Source organism: Phodopus roborovskii, unplaced genomic scaffold (assembly GCF_943737965.1).
Source record: "Phodopus roborovskii unplaced genomic scaffold, PHOROB, whole genome shotgun sequence".
NCBI classification, from domain to species: Eukaryota; Metazoa; Chordata; class Mammalia; order Rodentia; family Cricetidae; genus Phodopus; species Phodopus roborovskii.
In genome coordinates this window covers 11,609,177-11,634,896 of record NW_026126585.1, presented here as the reverse complement: position 1 = coordinate 11,634,896, position 25,720 = coordinate 11,609,177, and the positions used below count along the sequence as shown (strand labels likewise).

At 46.5% G+C, this 25,720-nt stretch overlaps 1 protein-coding gene across 3 annotated transcripts in view; it reads right to left on the bottom strand.

Annotated features, from left to right (window-relative positions):
* The window catches only part of Mgat5 (alpha-1,6-mannosylglycoprotein 6-beta-N-acetylglucosaminyltransferase), a 263,927-nt gene extending 244,719 nt beyond the window's left edge, over positions 1-19,208 (bottom strand). For all 3 annotated transcript variants that reach the window (XM_051203941.1, XM_051203942.1, XM_051203943.1), the window contains exon 1: positions 18,810-19,208. The gene's annotated coding sequence lies outside the window, so the exon portion shown is untranslated. The remainder of the gene's footprint in view (positions 1-18,809) is intronic.
* Between the last annotated feature and the right edge of the window lie 6,512 nt (positions 19,209-25,720).

The following is a 25,720-nucleotide window of genomic DNA, read 5'->3' as shown; positions in this document are numbered from 1 at the left end:
ACACACATCCGGAGCTAGGCTTGCTCTAACCCTATGAAAAAGGCCTCTCATTTTCTAGAAAAAGAAGGTGAATATTTCCTTTGATTCTTCCTCCTCGTGCCAAGCACACCTCTTTCCCTTCTCGGCCTCTGATCCTACAGCGAGACCTCCCATGTAACCCAGCTGTACCACTCCTGAGTATTTCCCCAAGAGACTCCAAGCCAACACCCCACAGGGACCCTTGTACATCAGCCCTAACTGCAGCTCTATGCACAACACCTAACTTATGGGACCAACCAAGGAGTCAACGGAGGACTGGCTATGAAAAACTCAGTCTGTTAGTATGAGAATTTTTTTTCAAAACACTAACACTTCCTTAACAAAACCTTTTGGAGGGGCACCACATATCTTTAGAGCTCCAATTACAATCTGATATAGAAGACGTGTAGGAACAAGAGTGCCGATAAGCACCCTCCAGGGTGACCGAATACACAATGCCCCAAATTAAGAGTCACTCTCCCACCCCACCCTGGTACGGGTCCCTACAGTCTCTCCTCAAGACTATTGCTACAGCCTTCATCAAATTGTATTCCTGCTCTGTCCCTTTTTAACCCTACCAGACAGCTATCAGAAATCCAAATCTGGGCTCAGATGGGAGAGTGCTTACCTAGCACACAGAGTTCTGGGTTCGATCCCCAGCACCAAATGAATCAGTCATGGCGACATACTTCTGTCATCCCAGCCCTTGAGAAGTAGAGTGGGAGAATCCGGTGTTCAAGGTCATCCTCAGCTACATAGAGAGCATGTAGTGAGTTCAAGGCCATCCAGGTGACGTAAGACCCAGGTCATATTTGTTTCCTTTTTATTTTCTGGTACTGGGGACTAAACCTAGGACTTTACATGTATTAGGCAAATACTTTACCACTGATATACATCCCCAGCCCAAGACCCAGTTTAAATAAATGAAGTTCAGTAAGATGGCATCTGAAGAACAATACTAGATTGTCCTCTGGTCTCCATATGCATTTACACATACACATGTGCACCTGAAATTCATGGGTGAGCCCCTACCCTGTGTACGCGAGCACACACACACACACATGCACACATACACACACACACACACACACAGAGCATATTGTAGCCCCAGAGAGCTTAACAATGTAACCATGGAGACAGAAAGAACCCTGACCGTCACCTACCTCCCACAACTGCCCAGGCTCCTAGAATTGAAGTTCTGGCTCCCCCATTTGCTTGTTGCCTTTATGCCCAGGCCTGGCACAAAAGCCCCTCTGTAAATGTTTAGTGAGCCCCCTGGGCTGGTTCCTTGGTTGGCATCCAAGACTTTGAAAGCAGGAAGTCATACTGCTATCATGTGGCCCAACTCAGCCACTGTGGCCAGGGAACACAGCAGCCCCCAGGTCACCTGATGTCTCTCTCACTTAGGTTTTAAAGGCAGCCCGGGTTACCCATGGCCACACAGCTGTTTCTGTGGCTTCCAGTGCTCCCTGGTCACAGTTGCTGTGATCCCCCCCCCCCACCAGCCTTTCCTTCCTACTTCCAGCACCACTTGCTTTTTTTCTCGAGCTTCTAGTTGGCGGAGACAACTTGACCATCCCATTTGCAAAGAGGACCAGAGCTGGCTATACTCTAGCTGGAACCAGTCTCTCAGAGCAGGGGTGATCCTGGAACCCCACCCCCCCCCACCCCGCCTACTCAGGGTCCCTCACAGGGCCGATCTTCTCCATGACCACAGGTTGGCATTCTGTGTACTTTGGGCTTCACTCTTTCGAGCTCTAAGAGTGCTAAGGTTCAAAAGATGGGGCCCCGGTGAATCTGGGCATGGAAGGCCAAGCCCTAGCCCTCTCAATTCAAGTCAAAAGCCAAAGGTCCAACCAGTTCCACAATCGTCCCTGTCCTCGGCTTGCTCTAAGCTCTCAGTGCAGCCATTTTCATTTCCTTTTTGTCCCCAGCTCTGCAAGTTCAATTACAGATGCCAATCCAGTGGGAAGTTTATTAGATCACTGTTCTGAAACCTCTGCCTCCATGCATCATCGGACTTAGAGTATGACCCTGGGGGACAACGCCATCATTAGTGCCATGCAATACTCTGGCGTGTGTTTGTTTCCCTTTTTAATCTTACTTTTTAAGACTTGGGCTCATTCACTCAAACCAGCCTGTGGCGGGAATTCACCATCACTGGTGCTGGGAGGACATCTCGGTGGGTAAACCAGTTGCCAACCCCCCCCACACACACACACACCCCTGCCAGCATGAGGACCCGAGTTTGAATCCCCAGCACCTATATATAGAGCCAGGTGGTGTGAGTCTGCAGTCCCGGCTTCTGTGACGAAAACGGAAGGCAGAGGGCAGGAGAGTCCCTGGGAGCTCACGGGACAGCTGTCCTGCATATAGCGTGGCACATGGCAAGCACTGTCCTCGCTTCCAAGAGTGCACCTGCCTTCACACACATGAGCACATACAAAATTAAAAAAAAAAAAAAAAAAAAAAAAAAAAAGAATCACCACTCTGATTCAGTCGATGTATTTACAGAGTCTTGGTTTCTCAAGGCAGTAACAGCTGGGTATGAAGAGCTCATGGCTCACCTGAAACAGTAATGGGGAGACAGAGGCAATAGGTCTGTCAGTCAGTAAAAATCTTGCCAATCAAGCACAAAAACCCGAGTTGGAGCCTTAGCACCCACGCGAAAAGAAGCGCTTGCAATCCCAGCACTGGGGAACTGCATACAGGAGGATCCCTTGGGCTCGGCGGTCAAACTAGCCTACGGGTGAGCGCCAGGTTCAGTGAGCAAACTTGTCTGAAAAGTACAAATTGGATGGTGTCTGAGGAGTAGCAACCAAGGTTGGACTCTGGACTGCACAGGTACACACACCTGCACAACAATGGCTTCCCGTCATCAAAGAACATGGAGCAACTCATCTGTGGCAAAGTCACTTCCTACTAAGAGAAGTTTCTAGAGCAGCTCAGGAAGATCTGCTGTGGCAAAATCATGGCAAAGAGAAGCTTCTAGATGTCCACACTCCTAGAAACCCAGTGGCAAGCTGGCCAGCGGGAGGAGACATTTGGCCTTTCCTCCTAAGCCTTGTGATAAAAAGGAAAACACTATTTTCTATACTTATTTGTGAACCATACAGATTTTGGGCAACAGGGTATTTTTTTTTCATTCTTTGACATTTCATGCACATATATAATACATTTTCATCTCCTTCAATGAGGTATTTCATAAAGGTGTATGTGTGTATGTGTTCCTGTATGTATGCACGTGAATATGTGTATGTCCCCCCCGTATATGCACATGTGTATATGTGTGTGTGTGTGCTCCTGTATGTATACATGTCAATATGTGTATATGTGTTCCTATATATGCATGTGTGTGTGTGTGTGTGAGCGTGTGTGAATGTGTGTGTGTTGCTGATTACAGTAACTTTGACAAAGGAAGAAGAAAGCAATGACCTACATATAGAGATCTTTCCCACAGAGTCTGGTGGTTCTCTGCCATAATAACGAAAGCAGAAGCCACAATTCTGTTTAGGAGTGTGTTTTCATTTTAAATTCATCATGTATCTCATCCAAGTTGTTAGAGGCTGGCCAGAGAAATGTTCTGGCAAACTTCCTCCTCCTATGATCGAGCATATGCATTCAGCCACGGGTTCAGCGCAATTCCTGGAGCAGGTCAAAAAGCAAACCAGCAAGTGCAGCTGAGCTCACACCCCCTCCCCCGACCCTTGCCCAACAGCTTCCAGGAGAGCTGAGAGGGCCAAATCCCAATGACAGTGGGCTGGGCAGTGTCCATACTCCCACAATTCTCTATGACTTCTACCACAGGCCTTCTGATAGACTGTAATAGTAAACAGACCTTTAACAGAGGACTTCTTTTTTTTTGTTTGTTTCTTTCTTTCAATGTCCTTATGATGGGAGATGTTCTGCAAATATGTTTCTCTTATTGGTTAATGAATAAAGCTCTGTTGGCCAATAGGAAGGCAACATAGGCGGGACTAGGAGATAAGGAGGATTCTGGGAGATGTAGTAGAAAGGGGATTCAAGATGTAAAGACTTGAGAGAGAAGAGGTCTGGACCCTCTCTCCGGTAAGATAAGACCACGTGGAAACACTTAGATTGATAGAAATGGGTTAATATTTACAACAGAGCTGGCCAGTAAGAAACACTAGTAACAGCCTAACAGCTTTATATCTAATACTACAGCGTCTCTGTGTGTTATTTGGGGCTGACATGGCTCTGGGACTAGGCAAGTGGGAAAACTGATCGTAACATCCTTAAATTCTCTATGTAGCTATATAACTGAGGATGACACAGAACTCCTGATCACATCATCTCAACCTCCCAAATGCTGAGACTATAGGTGTGTACCAGTGTTCTAGTGGCTTTAACTGTCAGTATGACACCGCCTAGACTCATTTGAGAAGGGAAGCTCAAATGAAGGATCGCCAAGATCAGATTGATCTGAGGGCATGACTGTGGGGGACCCTCATGATTGTTAACTGACAGAGGAGCCAGCTCACCGTGGGTGGCACCATTCCCTAGACAGGTGATCTTAGGCTGTATAGGAAACCCAGCCAAGCATGAGCCTCAGCTAGCCAACAAGTAATGCTCCTCCGTGTTTTCTCTTTCAGTTTCTTGCTTGAATTCCTGCCCTGAGTTCCCTCAATGGTGAACGGCGACTTTTAGGATAAAATAAACCCTTTCTTCCCCTCATTGCTTTTAGTTTTGTGTTTGTCACAGCAACAGAAGGGAACTAGAACAGCCAGCATTGCCCAGTCTATGCAGTGCTGGGGAGCAAACCCATAGCTTTACACGTGTTAGGCATGCACTCTAACAACTAAGTTACATCCCCAGCCCCACAGAAGGATCTTTCAGTGGGGGGAAAAATAGAAACCATTACAGTTAGTTACTAAAATGTTTGTCCTCTTTTTTTTTTTTTTTCCCTTCCTTCTTCTTTGTCTTCTCCTTCTTTAGTATTTGGGATCAAATCCAGAGCCTTACATATGCCAGAGTAGCACTCTACCAATTGAGCTGTATTCCCCAGTTAAAATATGCTTTTAATTGTGATAAAGAGATACACATGCTTATTTATTAACACGTTAAGTCACACCATCTAGCAGCAGGCCCAACATGACTATCGGCACAGAGTAAAGATGAGTCTTGATAAGCTAAGATAGTGCCTGACTTCCTCAAAATATTGGCTATCTGCCACTGACAAAGTTATAAATAGCAGTCACACTACTGCAGTCTTCAGGCCAGTGAACGGAGAGAGAAGGAATCAGGGTTGGGGCTGTGGCTCAGTTGGTAAAACGTTTGCCTAGCAAGCACAAAGCCTAAGGGTTCAATCCCTGAGCCTGTACACCAAACGTGGCAGGGAATTCTGGGATAATAACAGCATTCCCACGGTGGAGGGCCAGGACCAGAAGTTTACGGTCACCCTAGCTACATAGGGAGGAGGTAAGCCTGGGCTACAAGAGCCCTGTCTCATAAAGCAAAAATCAAAAATGAAAGAATTGCTAAACTCTAGGAACATGAAGGTGTGACGTGGTCTTCCCAGGGCCTTGCAGAACGATCAGCAGCAAGTCGCATTCTCTCATGGGACCATCTAATTCCTAGATCTGCTTTGCCTTGCTACCCTCCATGTGCTAGAAGCTTGTTTCCCCTCTGGTGGTGTGTGTGTGTGTGTGTGTGTGTGTGTGTTCACGCGCCTGCATGTGTGTAGAGGTCAGAGTCTCATATTCCCACTCTAGAGTCAGGGCTCCTTCTGTTTCTGCCAAGCTGCTTACTCCAGGATAGCTAGCCTGCAAGCTCCTGGGTGATTCTTCTGTCTCTGCCCCCCCCCCAGATCATTGTAGAGGTGTTGGGATTACAGAACACCACACCTGGCTCAACACAAGTGCTCCAAGGATGGAACTGTAGTTATGCACGCACATGCATATGCACGCACATGCAAAATATTTAAGAAATGAAAATACTCAGGCAAACTTCCTCTAATTTCCTCTAATGTCCTGGTTGGCTCAGCCGTCCAGGCTATTGCCCAAGCTCATTTATTTTTGCCTCCAATCTCACCAACAAGTAACCACATCAGTGGCCATACCTCACTAGCATTTCAAACTCTAAAGAGGTATCTTGGCCAGCCCCTTCTGAAGTCCCTTCTGCCTCAGCTCCTGCCCATCTATCCCATGAGCCATCGGACATAAACAACCGAATCATCTTAGAAAATATAGCACCAAAGGAATGTGGCCTTTAGGGGCCCAAATTAAGTCTGAATTGGGGTTGTTGTTCTGTTTTGCTTTAAAAAAAAAAAATTTTTTTTTTTTTTTTTTTTTTTTAGCAATAAAACCATTTTAACAGCAACAGTTCTTGATCAAAGTCTCTAAGTGGTCCTGTGTTCTGCAACAGTATCGCCCTCATTTAGAAATGTGCCAACATAGTTGGCCAGAGAGGTGCTTTTAAGAAAAGCCAGGATCATACGGTTTCTCTAACTCTTCCTCTAATGGACTCCATTATAACACACACACACACAGAGAGAGAGAGAGAGAGAGAGAGAGAGAGAGAGAGAGAGAGAGAGAGAGCTTGGTTGGAACCAAATGAATAAATAACCAGCACTTGAACAGAATTTGTGTCCATTTTAATTCCAATTTGTTTCCTCTATAAAGCCTCATTTAAATTAAAAGGGGGAGGCGTGACAGCAGTTATATAAGTGAACACTTTTGGAAATGCTTGAGAGTTCCTTAGCAAGCCTAACAAACACAGGAGGAAGTATATAAAGTTAACTGTTGGGGTTACATATGGCGAATTGCAAGGGCCTGGGGAAGGATGGGTTTTCATACCTGCCCAGTTTGGACGCTGTTCTTTGCTGAAAGGTATTGAGGGAAGGCAAGTTCCCTTGAGCAGTGTCACGTCCCAAGAACTATGTGTTAGGAAGTCATCTCCGTGAGAGTCAGAAATGTTTCTCTTTAAAGGCCAGAAAGCAAACACTTCAGGCCTTGCAGAACAGCTCAACTCCTTCAGAGGCTGCTGCCCGCCTCTACAGCCAGACAGAATGGGAGAGGCCATGGCGCAAACAACCTTTAGTGACACCAAAAAAAAGTTGTTTCAACAACCAAACGTCATTAGCAAAATGGACAGCACATGAACAAATAAGAGCATCTATGTTCCAATACAATTTTAACAAAATGGGTAATACATGAACCAGTGGGCTTGCCATTTTCCAGTAAACATTACTAACAAAATGAGCAGCACATCAACCAATGTATGTAGCCATTTTCCAATAAAACTTTATTAACAGGGGAAACTGTTTGGCATTTCGTTGTCTTGTTTTTGTTAAATGGAAGGAATGGGCAGATAAAATGAAAAATTCTTGGACATACACCATGACTGTAAAAGGTATTAATTAAGGGGTTGGGGGAGTGGCTATGGAAACATCTCAGTTGGTAGGGTACTTGCCTAGCATGTGTAAAGCATTCGGCCCTAGCAAGCACCTCAAAAACAGAGCATAGTGGCACATATACCCATAATTCCAGCACTGGGGAGAGAGGAACAGGATGCCTCTCAGTTTGAGGTCAGCCTAGGCTACGTGAGATTCTGTCTCAACAAATAAGTATGGGCTGGCAAGATGGCTGAGCAGGTAAAAAGCCCTTGGCATGCAAGCCTGATGATCTAAATTCATTTGCTGGAGTCCTTGTGAAAGGGTTAGACATGGTAGCAAGTATCCACAATCTCAGCACTCCTACAGACAAATCTTCTGGAAGCTCTCGGACCAGTTACCCTGGAGTATCCAGCACAGACAGAAACAAAAGCAACCTTGCCTGACCACAACAGGAGAGAACCGACTCCCTTAAAATTCTCTGACCTCTACCCGTACCCTGTGCACTCTCAAAACCACACACACACACTACACATGAGTATACACACACACATATACACACTAATAATAATAAAAGATTAGAGAGATAGCTTCAGGAGAGGAGCTATACTGCACAGCTCATAACCACCTATAACTCTAGCTCCAGGGGATCTGACACCTTCTTCTAGATATGATATGGTGGACACACAATTAAAAATAAATTCTTTCTTTCTTTCTTTCTTTTCAAGACAGGTTTCTCTGTATTGTTTTGGACTGTGTCCTGGAACTTGCTCTGTAGACCAGGCTGGCCTCAACCTCACAGAGATCTGCCTGCCTCTGTCTTCTGAGTGCTGGGATCAAAGGCATGCACCACCAACACCCAGCTATAAAAATAAATTCTTAAAAAATTAATATAAAAATGAAAAGGGGGAAGGACACATACACAATCTAAAGCACAATCAGAATAGAATATAAATTAGTTAGAAGTGGTACCCCATGATCTTCACAGGACACAGAAATCAGCCCCTCTGCCACTTAAGTATTAATATGATCTGGCCATCAACTGTTCCGGAGTTATTCTCTCTGGAGCTCAGTGACTGAATACAGCCACATGGTGTTTACAAGTCTGGATAGATCAGCAGGAAGGTTCTGGTAACCCAGGCCACACTGAACTGATCAAAGTAATACTGAAGTGATCATGAGTAATGGAAGGGTCAGAGGAAGGCTCACTGTCAGGACAAGGAGGCCATCAACCTGGAGCCATTACTACAATCCAATTACTACGGGCAATATTTATTATAGTCTACCACTACTTTGTCAGAGGAGGAGCGATTTTACTTGATCTCAAGTTTTCCATGGTAAGTTCTCCTTTCATTTTTTTTTTTTTTTTTTTTTTTTTTTTTTTTTGCATGACCACTTGTAAGGAAGAAAACACAATGTGATTAAGAACACAGGCTTAACTGTGGTGGTGGTGGTGCATGAGGCAGACAGGTAGAACTCTGTGAGTTCGAGGCCAGCCCTGTCTCAAAGGGAGTTCCGGGGCAGCCAGAGCTGTTAGACAAAGAAACACTGTCTTGAAAAACAAAAACAAAACAGAAACAGAACACAGGCTTTTGTACCCTGGCTCTGCCACTTGTGACTAGGTGACCTCAGACACACTTCTGCAAAACCTCTGTTTTCTCACTATAATGACAACGCTCCCGGCCGTTACATAACAAGGAACATGTGCAAGTTTTTTCTTGGCTCCATCTCTGGCCTTAGCAGAACGCAAGTCTTATTTAGACAGCAGTGTGTTGTTAAAGAGGGTATGCGCCTGTTTCAAAGAGCAGGGTAGGACCAGTGAGTGACAAACCAAGGCAAAGGTGCTGATAAACTGACTTCTAGTTTTGAGAACTCTGGTGGTGGGGGGTGGGGGCCCTGAGGATGTTCAGCTTCTGGCCCTGGACCTTGTGCTGTGCCACCTCACAGGGTACGGCAGATATGACGATAATCATGGATTATACTGTGGTCTGAACCCAGGGGTCTGAGAAGCAGAGGACCATTCCTTGCTCTGTTCAGCAACCAAGCAAAGCAACAGATGGAAGAACCCAGTTCTGGAAGCTGGTACTGGAGGTCAAGGCACAAGCGTCTGGATGCAGGAGCCTCTGGGTGCAGGAGCCTCTGGGTGCAGGAGCCTCTGGGTGCTACAAGTGGTGAGGGTGTGAATTCTGTCCTAAGCCTCCAGAAGATCTGGGGGCCTTGATTCACAGTGAGAGACCTCTGTGTTGGGATTAAAGGACAGTTCAAACTTGGCTTCAAGCTTCGAGGTTTGTTGTTTTTACAGTATCAACAGGAGAGGGGACAGTGACCTTGTAACAGTTCCACTTGAAGGCTGACAATGAAGAATCAGACAGGTCTCTCTGGAAGTCACCACACGGGAAAGACTTTCTAGAGTTTGGATCTGACTTCAATTCCCCAAAACCCACTTTAAAAAAGAAAGGTATCATAGTGCATTCTGGTACTCCCGGTGCTGGGGAGAAGGAGGGAGGAAGAGCCCTGGGACTAGTTGGGCAGCCGAGTGAGCTTGCATTCAAGGGACTGTTTTTAACTAACAAGGTTAAGGGAGAAAGAGGGGATAGCTGACTTTGGCTTACACTTCTATAAGCATGAGCACACAAAAGAACATGTACCCCATGCATATTCTCACACACACATACATACATACACATACACACACACACACACACACACACACACACACTGGAGCAATATACACACACACATAAAATGGTGGAAAACCATTTAAAGGGGAAGTTTGAAAAAGGTGGTTTGGATGAAATAGCAATTCATTCATTTAACTGACAACCATCCCATGACTGACTTCAGCTCTTCATCCCTACAATTTTTAGGGTGATGACCTAATTTGGTGTATGGACACACACTCAAGTACATACATATTCATAGTACCAATCTGCTGCTTTTCGTGAGCCTAGGAATTACATTCTCTATAAAATGTCTAAGAATTTCCCAGTTGAGTGCGGGGGAGATGGCTCAGTGGGTAAAGTGGCTCCTTTGCAAGCATTAGGATTCAAGTATGATCTCCAGCATCCAGGTTAAAGAAATACGAGTTTGGTGACCTGTGCTTGTAATCCCAGCACTGGGTAAACAGAGGCAGGAGGGTTCCATGGGCTCACATTTCATACTTGTGAGGCTCTATCTTGAAAACAGACAAATAACCACAAGGTGAATGGTTCCAAACCCAAGGCTGACTTCTGGTCTCCAACACATGAACACACAAAAATGCATGCACATAAGTATGTACACACACACACAGAGAGAGAGAGAGAGAGAGAGAGAGAGAGAGAGAGAGAGAGAGAGCGCTCAGATTGATATGGAACTCCAAACTCTAAAAATGTGCAGGAATAAAATCACCCTCAAAATAAGCCACATGCCAAAGCATATCCCTACACACTGATTGAAGAAGTTACCGTGGGCATACAGATCCCAGCCAAGTGTGCACACCAGAGCTACCAAATAAACACAGAAGAAGCTGTATGAGGCATCACTTGACAGATCAGAGAGGGGGCCCCAGGACACAACTGGCCCATGTGAGACAGCCAGCTGCGGAGGGCTTACCTTCAGGACTTCGGTGCATCCACCAGCCACACAGGCGTGTCTTGTGACTTCAGTACACTGCCCTGTGCCCAGAAACAGAGCTTCTACTGTGAGAAAAAGAGCTCCTGACTCCTTTCAGACTATTTGAGAGAGACAGAAAAGTAAAATCTAGTAAAGTCGAGTATGACACCAACCACCTGCAATTTCATCCTTTGATGGGAAGAGGCAGGGGGATTGCCAGGAGCTCTAGGCCTGCCTGGTTTACATAGTGAATTCCAGGCCAGCTGGAGCTCCAGGATGAGCTCCTCAAAGAAATGAAACAAGGGCTAGAAATGTGGCTTAGTCAGTAGAGTGCTTACCTAGCAAGCACAGAGCCCCTGGTTTGATCCCCAGATGCATAAATTACAGGCATGGTAGCACAAGCCTGTAATCCCAGCACTGGAGAGGTAGAAGGAAAGAGGATCAGAGGTTCAAGGTCAAAGCTTTGCTGCACGGCAAGTTCAAGACCAGAATGGGCTTCATGGGACCCTGTCTCAACAAACAAACAAACAAACAAACAAACAAACAAAGCTAGTGTCCAGTTAGCTTCCGCTGTCAAATTAACACAACCTGGAGTTACCTGGCAAAGGGGTCTCAATTAGGAATGACCTGATTAGTTTGGCCTATAGCCATGTGTGGTTCCTGAGTGATGTGAGGGGTCCAGCCCACTAAGCCAGTGCCCTCCCCAGGCAAGTGGGCCAGTCAATAAGCAGAGCTCCCTCATTGCTCCTGCTTCCAGGGTCCTCACTGACCCCCCCTTAATGATGGATTGTGATCTGGAAGTGTGAGTCAAGTAAAACCTCTCCACCACAGTTGCTCTTGGCCAGAGGGTTTTCATCACAGCACCAGAAACACGAACTAGAGCATCTGAGGAACATGTCTGCCTTTGCAGAAGTTCTTAAACATCAGAACTGCAAAACTAGAGGGAAAAAAGGTGGTGGTATTTAACCAAGAGACATACATTTATATGAACAAAATAATGTAAAGTGAATACTGCCCACTGAGCAACGCTGCTGTCAAAGCTGGCAAGGAGCTTCGACTCAAGTCAAACACCGTGAAAGGGGGAGGGAATGGAGAGACTAGAACTTCAGCAGAAGAAGGCAATCCCAGTAGAAGCAGCACCACATCGCTGGCAGAGGTCGTATCCAGGCCTGTGACACCTCCTGATACATGTCACTGACAGAGGGGACAGAGATGAAACCCGCCTTCCTCTCCCTATCCCAACCAAATGCTGCCCTTCCTGGCACCCAACAAGGGAACTAGGGAAGTAGCTCAATGGGGAAAGAATTGCTATGATAGCATGAGAACTAAAGTTTGAATCCTCAGCAGGTGTGCAAAAGCTGTGCATGGCTGTGCACGCCTGTAACCCAGCACTAGGGGACAGAGACAGGAATCCCACCGGTTGAAAAGTCACTGACCATCCTGGCTAGCTAGACAAAAGGCTGAAAAGTTTGGTTCAGTGAGAGACTCTGTATCTAGGCAATGAGATGTGAAGCAATAAAAGAAGACATCTGATGCCCTGTCACACACACACACACACACACACAAACACACCACACACACACCACACACACACACACACCACACACACACACACCACACACACACACACACACCACACACACACACCACACACACACACACTCACACACCACACACACACACACACACCACATACACACACCACACACACACACACACCACATACACACACCACATACACACACACACCACACACACACACACACACACACACACCACACACCACACACACACACACACACACACACACACACACACACACTCCACAGGAGAAACAAAACAAGTAAGACTTTTCTTTTGAGAATTAGATTAGACGCAAGGACTCATGTGTGTCAGACAGATGCTGCACCGATAAGCATGTCCAATCTTTTGACATTAAGACATAGTGTTGTCATCTACAAAGCCAGACAAGTGAATTAAAAAAAAAAAACAACAACAACAACAAAAAGCCTCATAATGTTTCAAGTAAGTCAGTGGTTTGTGTTGGCCCACTTTCTTAGCTAACAAAGGCCATGGGCTGAAACTTCAATATGCCTGATACCAGTGAGAGATGGTGTGTGTGTGTATGTCTGGGCACGAAAGCACTTTTGCTATTTTGAGGCAGAGGCTTTCAGTGTAGCCCTAGCTGGCGTCAAACCAGCTCTGCAGACCAGGATAGCCTTGAACTTGCAACAATCCTCCTGCCTCTGGCTGCGGAATGTTGGGAGTACAAGCATGTGCCTCCACTCACAACTCGGGTAAAGCAACTCTTACTAGCAATCACAATTTGGGATTATACCTTGTTCCTGAGCTCGTGGGCAACAGCATAGAGAAAGACTTTTTAGCAGTCCTCTAAGTGGCCACTCCATCAGGGAGCAACATCCAGCAGGCATCAACACAGGCCTCACAGTGAACCAGACAGACAGTGCCAGTTCATAAGGCAGCTATAACCATCAAACCCACACATTAGGAGGCAAGGGAGATGGCTCAATTCCTAAGGTGTTTGCCACAAAAGCTTCAAGACCTAGGTTTGAATCCTTGGCAACTACATCAAAAGCCAGGCACAGTAATATACATCTGTAAACTCAGTTCTACGGAGGCTGAGGCAGTAGGAACCCTGGGGCTTGTTGGCCAACCAGTATAGTTAATCAGTAAGATACCCTATTTCAAAAAGAAAGAAAAAAAAGTTCAGAGCCATTGAAGAAGCCATCTGTCATAGACTTCCGAGCTCACACTCAAACACAAGAAGCAACAGCTCATCGTCTTACCTGTTTAGATTTTTGAGACTGCAATACCAAAGGGAAGCCTGTTTTTCATTCTAGAAGTCTATGGGTTAGACAAACGAGCTGTGGGATTCTGAAGAAATAAAACTATTCCTCTGAACCCTCCCCAGCACACACAGCCTTCCTAGGACCAAGTCAGGGAAGGATAAATTTAACTGTGACAAAAAGTGACAAAAAGAAAAAAGTAAACAGCTCAAATGACCAAACACACAGCAGAAGCCCTCACTCTCCTAGCAGAGCACATGGCCACAGTACTAAGGCTCCTGGGACCTCGTCTTGGCAGCTTTCCAAGGACTCTAAGTCTGCATCAGCACACTTGAAGAGCTTTGGCTAGAGTCGCTGCGAGAAGGTCATTCGGAGGAAGAGCATCTTCATCTCCAGCATCAGCTCTAGCCACGGTTCTTGGTAGATGCTGGATAAATACTAGGACTGGAGAGATGGCTCGATAGATAAAGTGCCTATTGTACAAGCAGAGTTCAGATCCCCAGCACCCACATAAAAGGCCAGGTCCACTGACACATAGCAACAGGTGTGCAGTGTATAGATCACTGGTTCCCTTGAATCACAGGTGAACCATCTTAGCTCAATCAATGAGCCCCAGCTTCTCAAAAAATGGGGAACGATTGAGTAAAAGATCTACTCTACATCAACCCCTGACCTCTACAGGGATGTACACAGACACACGTTGTGTGCATGCATGCGCGTGCACACATGCACACAGACAGACAGACACACACACACACACACACACACACACACACACACACGGGGTGGGGGTAGCAATATGGACGAAGCATATCAAACAGTGTTGGGATATGACCTAGATTAGGCATTTATAAACCTAGTGTAGTGCCTGCAATTCCAACATTTGGGAGGTGGAGGCAGGAAGATCAGTTCAAGTCAAATCTAGACTACATACATAGTGAGCTTCCGGGCAGCCTGGGCTACATGAGACCCTGTAGGGAGAGCAAAAAATCAAAACTATGCAAAACTTCAAAGGAGATCATTATTCAACTCAAAACATAAATTTAAGAATATAGCCATCTCTTCTGGCTATTACGAGTGACTCCACTTCAAAGCAGTCATTAATTTAAAGGCAGTCTGGTAAAACCTGCACTGACGAGTTCCAAACATTTCTTTCCCACTCAGACCCCTCACCTGTCACCCACAAGGCTATTCCATGCCCCCCTTCCAATACCTGGGTTCTGAAATTTGATGGGTTCCTCCCATCAAAACTACTCACTGCTTTGTTTGCCCAGCACCAGGAATCCCCTCCCTACACATTTGCAGTCATCATAGAAACTCCAGAGAGAATGCTAGCTAGCAGCACAGGCCTTCCTAAGACCCATTACCAAAGCATTGGCACAGGCTGTGTCACTTTGGGGACCTGCCATTCACCACCACTCCCAGGCCAGGGCAAACTGGGAGAAATAAAGCCAGACCCAGTGCACTTCAATTCTCTCAGGAATGGGGTTACCTGTGAGGATACTGATTGGTGACAGAGGGTACCAAATCCCCAACACAGATCTTCCAGATGACTGCCCTTGTGACTTCACTGACATTTCCGGATTGCCACCTACCCGCCTCCCAAAATGTAACTCTGAGGTGACACAGAGCCTCAGTCATAGAGTATTTCCCATGCAAGAATGGGGACCTGCATTTGGTCTCCAGAACATAGGTTAAAGAGAGCCTATGATACTGTAGTGTGCACCTGTAATCCCAGCAATGGAAAAAGAAGGCTAGATCCTCAAAGCTTGCTGGTTAGCCAGGCTAGCCTACTTAGAAAGTTCCAGGCTAGTAAGAGAGCCACAAAATCAAAAAAGAGTATGATGCCTGAAGAACACCCGAGTTTGTCTTCTGGCTTCTCAGGAACACAACACGCGTGCGCGCGCACTCTCGCACGCATTGGCAGAGACACAATGGCAGAATGACATCGGGAAGAACATGTGAGTAGCCACTCTTCTGGGACAAGCCCCTCAGCTGTAATTGCAGGAGATTGTGGCATTTCCACACTTAGGAAGCCAGCTGGGCACAAGGCTGGTAGGTTCTTTTGAGATTGAGGAAGTTGAATGGGAAGGAAATCTGAATTGCTCTCAACTCTTGGGGTCCCTTCCAGCTTCCAGCATCTCTGTGAGAACACTGCGGATGCACAATCCATATGCACATGTTCTCTATAAAAACGTATATGGATGTGTGAATATATAATGAGCACAGTGTTCACACTTCTACACACAAAGCGCTGGAAATGTGCACGATGCTCAGGAGGCGATCCAAAGGCTCAGAGAGCTTCGCTGTGGCAGCCACTAGAGTTCAAAGACAGCCATCCTCAAAGGGACCAATGCTCCTGCCATCTCAGGTTACCTTAAATTCAGCCTGTGGGAGAACTGGGGAGGTGGCTTCATGAGGAAAGCACTTACCTTGCAAGCATGAGGACCTGAGTTCTATCCCCAACACCCACATAAGCCTATAAAACCCTAGCACTCCTACAGGAAGATGAGAGACAGACAAGAGACTCAGCTAGGTCTCTGCTGGCATAAGCAGCAGAAAAAAAAACAAACAAACAAAAATAAAAGCCCAAACAACCCAGAGCCTGTCTTAGATAAGGTTGGAGGCAAGGACAGGATTGAGACTTGAGGTTCTCTCCGTCTCTCTCTGTCTCTCTCTCTCTGTCTCTCTCTCTCTCTCTCACACACACACACTTTTAAAATTAAAAAAAAAAATAAGGCACAGTGACACAGGCTTGTAATGTCAGTGCTATGAAGGAGGAGTCTGATGTCAGACCAGCAATGGGCCTAGTTCCAAGCCAGTGAGAGACCCTGTCTCAAAAAACCAAACCCAAGGTGGACAAAACCCGAGGAACGACAGCTGAGGTTGTCCTCTGTCCTCCATATGCAAGGACACACACACACACACACACAGAGAGAGAGAGAGAGAGAGAGAGAGAGAGAGAGAGAGAGAGAGAGAGATTTTTGGATAGGTACAAAAGTTCCAGGCCCCGATAGACTCCTTTATTCTGACTCCAGCCCCCAGTGTCCCAAACTAGGAAGATAGCCTGGAAGGAGAGAGACACAGGAAAGAAATTACTTAAGCCTGTTGCCCAGACATTCAACTGGACCATAGACAGTTGCTAGAAACAGAGACTTCCTCTTTCTCTGTCCCTAAAAATTTCTCCCCACTTTCCCTTCCTATTTCCAGTACTCTCCATCAAGTAAGTCGATCACCTGGACATTAAGTTGACAACAGAATACTAAAATGTTCTCTAAAAGGGGGAGCTTTGTTCTGATGCTAACAGAATCACACTTAAGCCTGCTCATCTCAGCTCTGAGTAATAGCCACAAAATGATTTGGAGGAACTAAGGGAGGGTGGGAAAACTCATAAAAGACAGGTATCAGATGGTTTGACTTTCTTGGCTGAAACAAATGAGCCCATCTGTCCTAGCGACAAAGGGTCTCCCACAAATCCAGGGTGAGAGATCCCACTGTCTTAACAAGGAACTTAGGGTAGGTCAGCCAGTGAATGTGCTTTCTTCTAAGACCTTAGTAGATTCTGATTTGATGCAACCTTAGATCCAGTATGTCCAGTATGTTTACAGGTGTGGTTTTGCTGTTCCACCAGAAAACCCACACAAACCTCAGCATGCTGCTTCCCAACTCCAGGGCCCCAGAGGAACCTAGGACCATATACAAACACCAAATCAAGGCCTGGCTATTAGTGCCAGGAGTTGCTGAGCTGTAGACCTAGATCAGGGCAACCTCAGCAAATCAAAAGGCATCCTCTGGGACACACACACACACACACACACACACACACACACACACACACACACACACACAGAGAGAGAGAGCTCACGGGTGCTCCAAAAGCCAAAAGCCACTGGGGGAAAAAAAATGCAAGCGCCACCCCTTCCCTCTTCCTTGCAATGGCTTTGTGTGTGACATCCTCAGTGAGCGCGCGAATGTTGCCGGGCTCACACACCCCCTTCCACCCAACCTGCTGGCGGCACAGTCAACGCTCTCGCGACTGAGCGCCCTGCGTGCCCTGAAAGCGGGTCCAGCTGGCCGAGCGACAGTCACCAGGCCTCTGATCCTCCACCCGCAGGGAGCAGGGGTATGACATCCACGCCCCCGTCTCCAGAGGCCAGGGTGGCTCTGGAAAGCAGAACCCTGATGCCCGCCTGTCACAGGCTAGTCAGAGACCTGGGGGAAAGAAAGGGTGGACAAGAGGGCACAGAGATCCCCACTCACGCACCCCCTACCCCCTATTTAGCGAGGTACGGCTCCAAAGGGGACCGAGGCGGCTGGCCTGGCGACTCGGCAGGAAGTTCCCAGGACCGCACTGAGCATGCTCTAGGGGAGTGTGTACGCGGGTGTCGGCCCTCGCATCCCGCAGCCTCAGCTATCCCCCAGCCGTGGGTGCACGCCGGCTGGATCGCGGTCGGGCTGGCGGTCCCCAAGGCTATCTGGGGTCGGAGGGGGGGTCTCCCTGATCTCCCAGCCTGGAGCTTCGGACCTTCTCATCTCTTCTCCCCAGGGCCCCGGGGTCCCGCTCCTTCATTCTTCCTACCAACTGGCTCAAGGCATATCCCACTTAGAGCTCCCGGATCCCCAGGACCCTAGTCCGGCCCACGCTGGCATCCTGATTCTATCTGGTTTCACCACGATCTCAGTGTCCAAAATGCCAATCTCAGCTTCTCGCCTCCAGCCCACGCCACCCGAGCCCCCTCTGGACAGTTCCTTGAGAGACCTAGAGAGGGTCTTCAGGGTCCCGTGAGGGGGGATGCCCCGAGCAGGTGGTGGACCCTCCAAGCTCACCCCTAGGTTGTACTCTGGGGTTCCCACCCCCGTCCCAGATCAGACGCGGCCAGAACACCCACGCCGCCCCGGGTGTCAGCGCTGGGCCGGATAAGGGCTGCTTCAGCTCCCTTAGCGGCCCCCACGCGGCCCCCGCGATCCCCAGTGCAAGCATCTCCTCGGGGGAGATGGCGAGCTCTGAATCGATCGCCCGACCCTGCAGCAGCTCATACCTGCTAGTAGGGAAGCAACAGAAGCACCATCAGCAGCATTCGGGGTCACTCTCCAACAGCTGTGCTCTGGGGGGGCAGGGGGGTCCCAGGCGCAGCCAGGAGCGGGGTCACAGCGCCCCCAGAGCCTGAGGCACCGCTACCTGGACTGGATCGAGGCTGGGGCCGCCGCCGCCGCCACCGCGGGAGCCGCAGGGCTGCCGGGCGAGCGGGCCTCGGCAGGGACGGTCTGCAAACTACCAGCCCTGGCGGGGCCGTGCGCAGCGCGTTCACCGTCCGCCCCTAGACGCAAGCAGGGACGTTCCTCCTGGGTCCAAGCGACAAGGACGAGCGGAAAGGAAATCTGATCGAGGTTTCTACCGACCCTTCCCTGCTCGACCTCCCTAACTTCTCTGGGCTCTGAGCTCGCGCTTTTCTTCTAAGCAAAGGGATTCCGGGCCAGGGACGTTCTGCAAATTCCCCGCCCACTCTGGCAGAGCGCTCAGCCAATTCTGAACGCCCCAGCTTCTCGGGGACCGTCTGCAAACTCTAGACCCTGTAAGAGAGGACTTGAAGCCGCTCTATTCCGCATCCCAAGGAGAAACAGACAGCGAGTTTAGACTGAGGGAGTTGGGACCATAAATACTATTCTCAAAAGGTCGGGGGCAAGGTAAGATTACTGATACAGATCGTGCATATTCCAGAAAAAAATGTTCTCTGGGCCTCTTCAGGATAAGGGCCTTCCAAAACTGAAGCCAGTGGGGTTCCTGGCAACTTTATATGAATTCCCTTTTCTACCTTATAGAATAGATTGGCAGAAGCAGTAGACATTTCTATCCCTTATCTTTTTTTTTTAAACTGAACAGAATTGTATGTATTTATTTGGTGATTTTATTTATTATTTATTTATTTATTTATTTATTTATTTGGATTGGAGGGGAGAGGGTGTTCTCACCTGTCCTATACTGGCCGCATACTTGCTTTGTAGCCAAGATAATCTCCAAGTCTGGATCCCTTTGCCTGCATCTCTCCTTAGAGCAAGCATCAGACGCCACACCCTTGGTTTTATGACCCTGGGCAAGCCACTTATCCAGCTCCGCTCAGCAGCTCAATTGATGAGAGTAATAATGGCTGCTTCATGAAGTTATTGTGAAGGTGGGATGAAATATTTGTAAAGGATTTGGCAGTGACTGGTCCACAGTAGGCACACAATTTTTCTAATGTAGTTCTTTCCTCTGCCCTGTCTGCGTTTTTATGAGCAGCCTGGACTGCTTAACTCGGGTGCTGTTGTAAATTCGAAAAGAAATAAAAGGCATCCCCTGCCCTGAGGGCACTATAATGAAACACTGGCTAGCATAAAATATTAAATCAGCCTGCCCCTGCCCTCCAGGGAGCACCACACTTTTACATCGTGGAGCATTAGAGATCCTGGTTAAGTGTTATCTGGAATGGAAGGAGGGTGGACTAGTGAATTACCCAGGGTGTAAATAACAGGAAGTCCTACTCCTGAGAGCAGTCACACTATGCAGTCACAGTGTAAGGGTTTTTACCCTGCAGACTTTCTTCATCCCTGCCTCCCAGCCTCCCAGGGGTCTTCACTCTTGAGATAACTTCACCCCAACTTGACCCCCACTCATTTAAAACCTGGGACTATGGAACTTCGGAATTTTTTAACTCTAGAAAATTGGGCCACGCAAGCAGTGTGTGGGCTCTTGACTCCAGTGGCCTTGCATGGAACACACCTGTGGTATTGTCTCATTCATGGAGCACCCTGGGAATATACACAAACAAAATCAGCCCTCCCCTTAACATCCACCTGGAGGGAAATACTGGGCTGTCATAAACTGTCCAGGTGGCATCCAAGGACAGAGAGGAAATCTGGGTAGGCAGGATGATACCCTAAGAGAGGACCTCTCCTGGAAACCTCAGGAACAGTCTGAGGCACTACTCTGACTCCCTAAGAGAATGTCTCAAGAAAAATGGTGACATCTGGTGGCCAGTACTTTCTGTGCTTGGTACAGATTCTAATCATAATAGATTCCTTTGAAGTTCCCATGAATGGTTCCTAACTGTATCAACCCGGTTATCTGAAAGAAATGTCACTTAAACTTTATGTACTTTATTCTACATAGTTATTTCATATTCTTTAACCCAAAGCACATATACATATAAAGAAATAAAGTATGATATAAATAAAATGCATAAATTCATGTATACATATACATATTCTCTGTCTTATCTATCCTACTTACTCACAAGTATATTGCATGTTCTTTGGGAGACATTATTATTATTACTTCAATTGTTCTTCCTATGGAGCAAAGGTGATAATTTCCTGGAGATAAGGAGAAGCTTCAGTCAGTAGAGTACTTGCATGTATGAACATGAAGACCTGAATTCTATCTCCAGAACCTACATTAAAAGGGCCGGGCTTTGTGGCGCATGTGTGTAATCCCAGTGTTGGGGAGGAAGAGAACTGTGGATCCCTGGAGCCTGCTGGCTGCCCAGCTTAGCCAAATTGGAGAGTTCCCGGTAAAAGTGAGTGATCCCATGTAGCACAAATTCTAATAGGCCTTAATAATAAAAGCCCAGAGTCAGATATTGGAGTGGGGGAAGCTGGAAGATCAGAGAAGCAAAGCAGCTAGCCACTAGCTCTTACCTCTCTCTATCTCAGACTGAAGGGGTTCTAGCTTTCACACCCTAGTGTCTGAGTTTTTATTGTTAAGACCAAGTAGAATTTGGGCTACAATCCTGTCTCAAAAAACAAGGCCATCTGTGTAATGACACCTAAGCTTGACCTCTGATCTCCACAGGAATGTGAACACACAGACAGTAATATATTATCTGTAATATATAATTGCAAAAGGACCCTCCCTTGCAGAGAGGAAGGTGATAATTAGAATGGGGTGATTCTGTCTCTATTTCATATCTATGTATCCCTGAGAAAGTATTTACTCCAAAATTAGGAACAAATTTGGGTTTTTCATGGTGAAAGCCTTCCAGCCAATGGCCGAGTCTGATAAGGGGAGTGATCTCTCTACCATGGCCATCACTCATGAACAATGGGTGTGTTACATGCGTACATGTGTTTGTCAAAACTCTACCCCTTCCTTGCAGGGCACCATCGACAAACCAAAGTCCAATCCCACCCAAGACTACCTTGGGAAATAGATGAGTTTATTGGGCTTACTTCAGTCAACAGGGTGCTTGCTTGTATGAATGTGGAACCCTGAATTCCATTCCCAGGACCTATATGAAAAGGTGATTTCAAATCAGCCACACCACAGCATGGATGGTGATTTCCTCATAGTTATACAGTCTGCATATAACATGCCAGTTAATCTTCTATAATCTTTTGGCCCAGAGGACCCTGTGCAATTGGGGCAGAATTGCATGCATTCTGGTTTCCTTCTATTGCTATGACTAACATCATGACCAAAAGCATCATGGGGAAAGAGTTCATTTGGCTTACACAGTCAGCTCACAATCAATTACTGGGGGAATTCAGGCAAGGGACTCAAGACAGGAACCATGGAAGAATACTACTTGCTGCCTAGCTCTCTGGCTTGATCACAGACCTGTGTTACCCAGGGTTGGTGCTGCCCACAGTGGCCTTGGCCCTCCAATATCATTTGTTAAACAAGACAATCTCTCAAATTCATGACAGCAGGCCAGGCCAGTCCAATTAAGGTTCCCTATTTCTGGAATGCATCAAGTCGACAGTAACAACCAACTAGCACACTACATATACATGGATACATCCTGTTTGAAGATTCAGGAGGGAGTGGCGGGAATCTCAAGTGGGGAATCCCTCTTTCTATGAGGGATCCCCAACAGTCAAAAGGGCTGATCTCAGAGGTCTCTTGCTAGGAGTCACAGCTGCCCTGTCGAGGTTGGTGGCTAATAACAGCCAGCACAACAGGAGGCTAGAATGTTACAAGGTGTCAGGTAAAAAGGATGATGGATGTCTTGGATTTCTTCACATCATTACTAGTGCCTGTTGCCAAGTCATTTTGAATTATATTGCTCCACATATTTGTTTCAGGTGCCATATGGTAGATAATTGTTCAGTTATCAGCATAAGTAAACACACTCTGTCCACATAGCTCTCCATTGTTTTCTAACCTATGTGGATTATGTTTATTGTTATAACACTTTATGGGACAGAGCTTATTGTATGAACACTATTGACAAGGAGCCTAGTCAAGACTAAATCCAAAATCAGCTTGTTTCCAAAGCCTGGAATCGTCTATGCCTTGCTGCCTACATTAGACAACCAGGAAGAGATGAAGAACGGAGCAGAAACTGAAGTATATGTGATATACATAAGCCACATGTCTTGGCCTATTGGAATATCAAGTAATAACAATTGTGCTCATAAAATGTATAAAGCTTCATCCCATGTGTCAGTCTTAGATCAGGACTCCATTGGGTACCATCAGTACCCCTAGGACAACATGTGTGTCGTGTGTGTGTGTGTGTGTGTGTGTGTGTGTGTGTGTTTTGTTGTAGTTTTCCTGCCTGGACTTGAACCACATTCTGCCTAGAGGAATTATCTACTGTTTGGGGAAGGCAGAATCTCTGCTGGTGAAGGGGAATGGCTGAAGTAGACAAGTCAGGGGTACCCATTTCCTAATATGCACATGCTAGTGTGTGGTGGGATGCTGAGGTGGTGGTACTCCAACCTTACCAATGCTTGTGGCATGTGGCTTTGGGATTGTTTCAAGATGCAAGCCATTGAGGTGATGCCTGTCTTTCTTTTAAATAAATCCTTTGCCCCTTAAATCAGAAAAAAAAGAAAGAAAGAAAGAAAGAAAAGAAAAAGAAAGGGAAAAAAAGAAAAAAAGGCACAGTTGTTTCTAATTAAGTAGCTGGATGATAAACATTTGAATCAAGAGATATAGCCCTTGGGAAAAAATACATCAGAAAAATGGTCATTTAGCTCGATTACAGCTGAGATCTGAAACACAATAGAAAGGTTTTGGGGGGCCAGAACTGTAGCCAAATGGTATAGCACTTTCTAGCATACATGAAATGCTGGGTTCAATCCCTAGCAGCAAAAAGGAAATGGAGACAAAATTAAAGGTTTTTTTTTTGTTTTGATTTGTTTTGTTTTTTTGTTTTTTTATGTAACCCTTGGTCTACAGTAGCTAAATTTCATTAAATTTGTGGTCAGGGATATAGCTTTGTGGTAGAATAAATTAAGGTTCTAGGTTCAACCCCCAGCACCATAAAAATATGTATTCAATTTATGAATTGATTGCATATAGATTAAAGCAACCAAATCAAATGAGGACCATGGGAGGGAGGTAGCTGTATGGAGTTGAAGAGCTTCAAGCAAAAGTAATGGGACCAGTGAGATTGTGGGGGAAAGTTCTTGCGGCCAAGCCTGCCGTCCTGAGTTCAAACCCAGTTACAGATGCACACGGTAAAGGAGAGAACTAACAAGTTGTCTTTTGACCTGCATACATGCTCAGTAGCATGTGGACAGGAAAAATGAGTAAATGGAAAAAAATTCAAATAATAAAAAAAGTAATGATCTCCAAATCCTGAATTTATGGCCAAACTACATATGGAACAGGGGCATGTGTGCCATCTCAAACAGATGAACAGAAATGAACAACATAACTTGCTTTAGCAGCTGGAGGTCAAGGTATATGAGAAACAAAACCAAAATGGATTTTGTGAGGGGCTGCCTTATAAAGTCACCTTGCTCACGGGGGACCCACACTCTTATTTCAAAACAAGGCTGCTAATTAGAACAGATGGGAAACATATTGGAGAATAACAAATAATGGGATGGACCCACACACTTCAGACCCGATGTGGGTTTCCCAGGCCAAAGAAGGCAATAACAAACTCTCATTCCTGCTACTGGTGTGTGTGTGTGTGTGTGTGCGCGGGCACACAGTGCTGCAGCACTGCACGCGCGTCATGGAGCACTTATGGAGGTCAAAGAATAATTTATGGAGTCATGGAGTCATACATGGGTTCCAGAAATCAAGTTTAGGCCATCAGATTTGCTGGCAAGTGCCTATATCAGCTGAATCATTTTGCTGGCTCCTCCTTCCTCCCTCCCTCCCCTCTCTCTCCTTCCTATTTCCCTTCTCCCTCCCCCCCTCTCTCCTTCCCTCCCTCCCTCCGGATAGGATTTCATATAGCTCAGGCTGCCCTCAAACACAACTCACTATGTAGCTGAAGATGACCTTGAACCTTTGAGAACTGCTGCCTCTACCTCCCAAATGCTAGAATTAACTAGCCTGTATCACCATGCCAGTGTATGTACCAGGGATCAAACCAGGCTTTGGCATTGTAGGGAAGCTCTCTACAACTGAACTACATCCCTAGCTATTCCCTGAGCTGGTGTGGAAGATCCTAAGTCCTTTTATAAAGGTGGGATGCCACAAAGACCTCCGTGTCACAGAGAGAAGGAAATGCAAGAATTTAGGGAGTGTGCCACATTTCTGATGACACAGATGGAAATTGGGATTAAGGGAACATGTGACCCAGTTCTGGCCAATGACATTTAAGGGCATGTCTGTTAAGGACTTGGGAGAGATAACATTGTTTTTTGTTTGTTTGTTGCTTTTTCCTGCCAGGGTTTCTGTGTATCCCTGGCTGTCCTGGAACTCCCCTGTAGACCTTGCTTACCTTTAACTCATTCCTCTTGAGTGCTGGAATTAAAGGAATGGTCTACCATCTCTGGCCAAGATACATTGTTTCTATTGTCTCTTTATTGGTACTGCTAGGGGTTAAAGCAGTACCTCTTACTTGTTAGGCAAAGATACATTGTTTCTATTGTCTCTTTATTGGTACTGCTAGGAGTTAAAGCAGCACCTCTTGCTTGTTAGGCAAAGATACATTGTTTCTATTGTCTCTTTATTGGTACTGCTAGGAGTTAAAGCAGCACCTCTTGCTTGCTAGGCAAGGGCTCT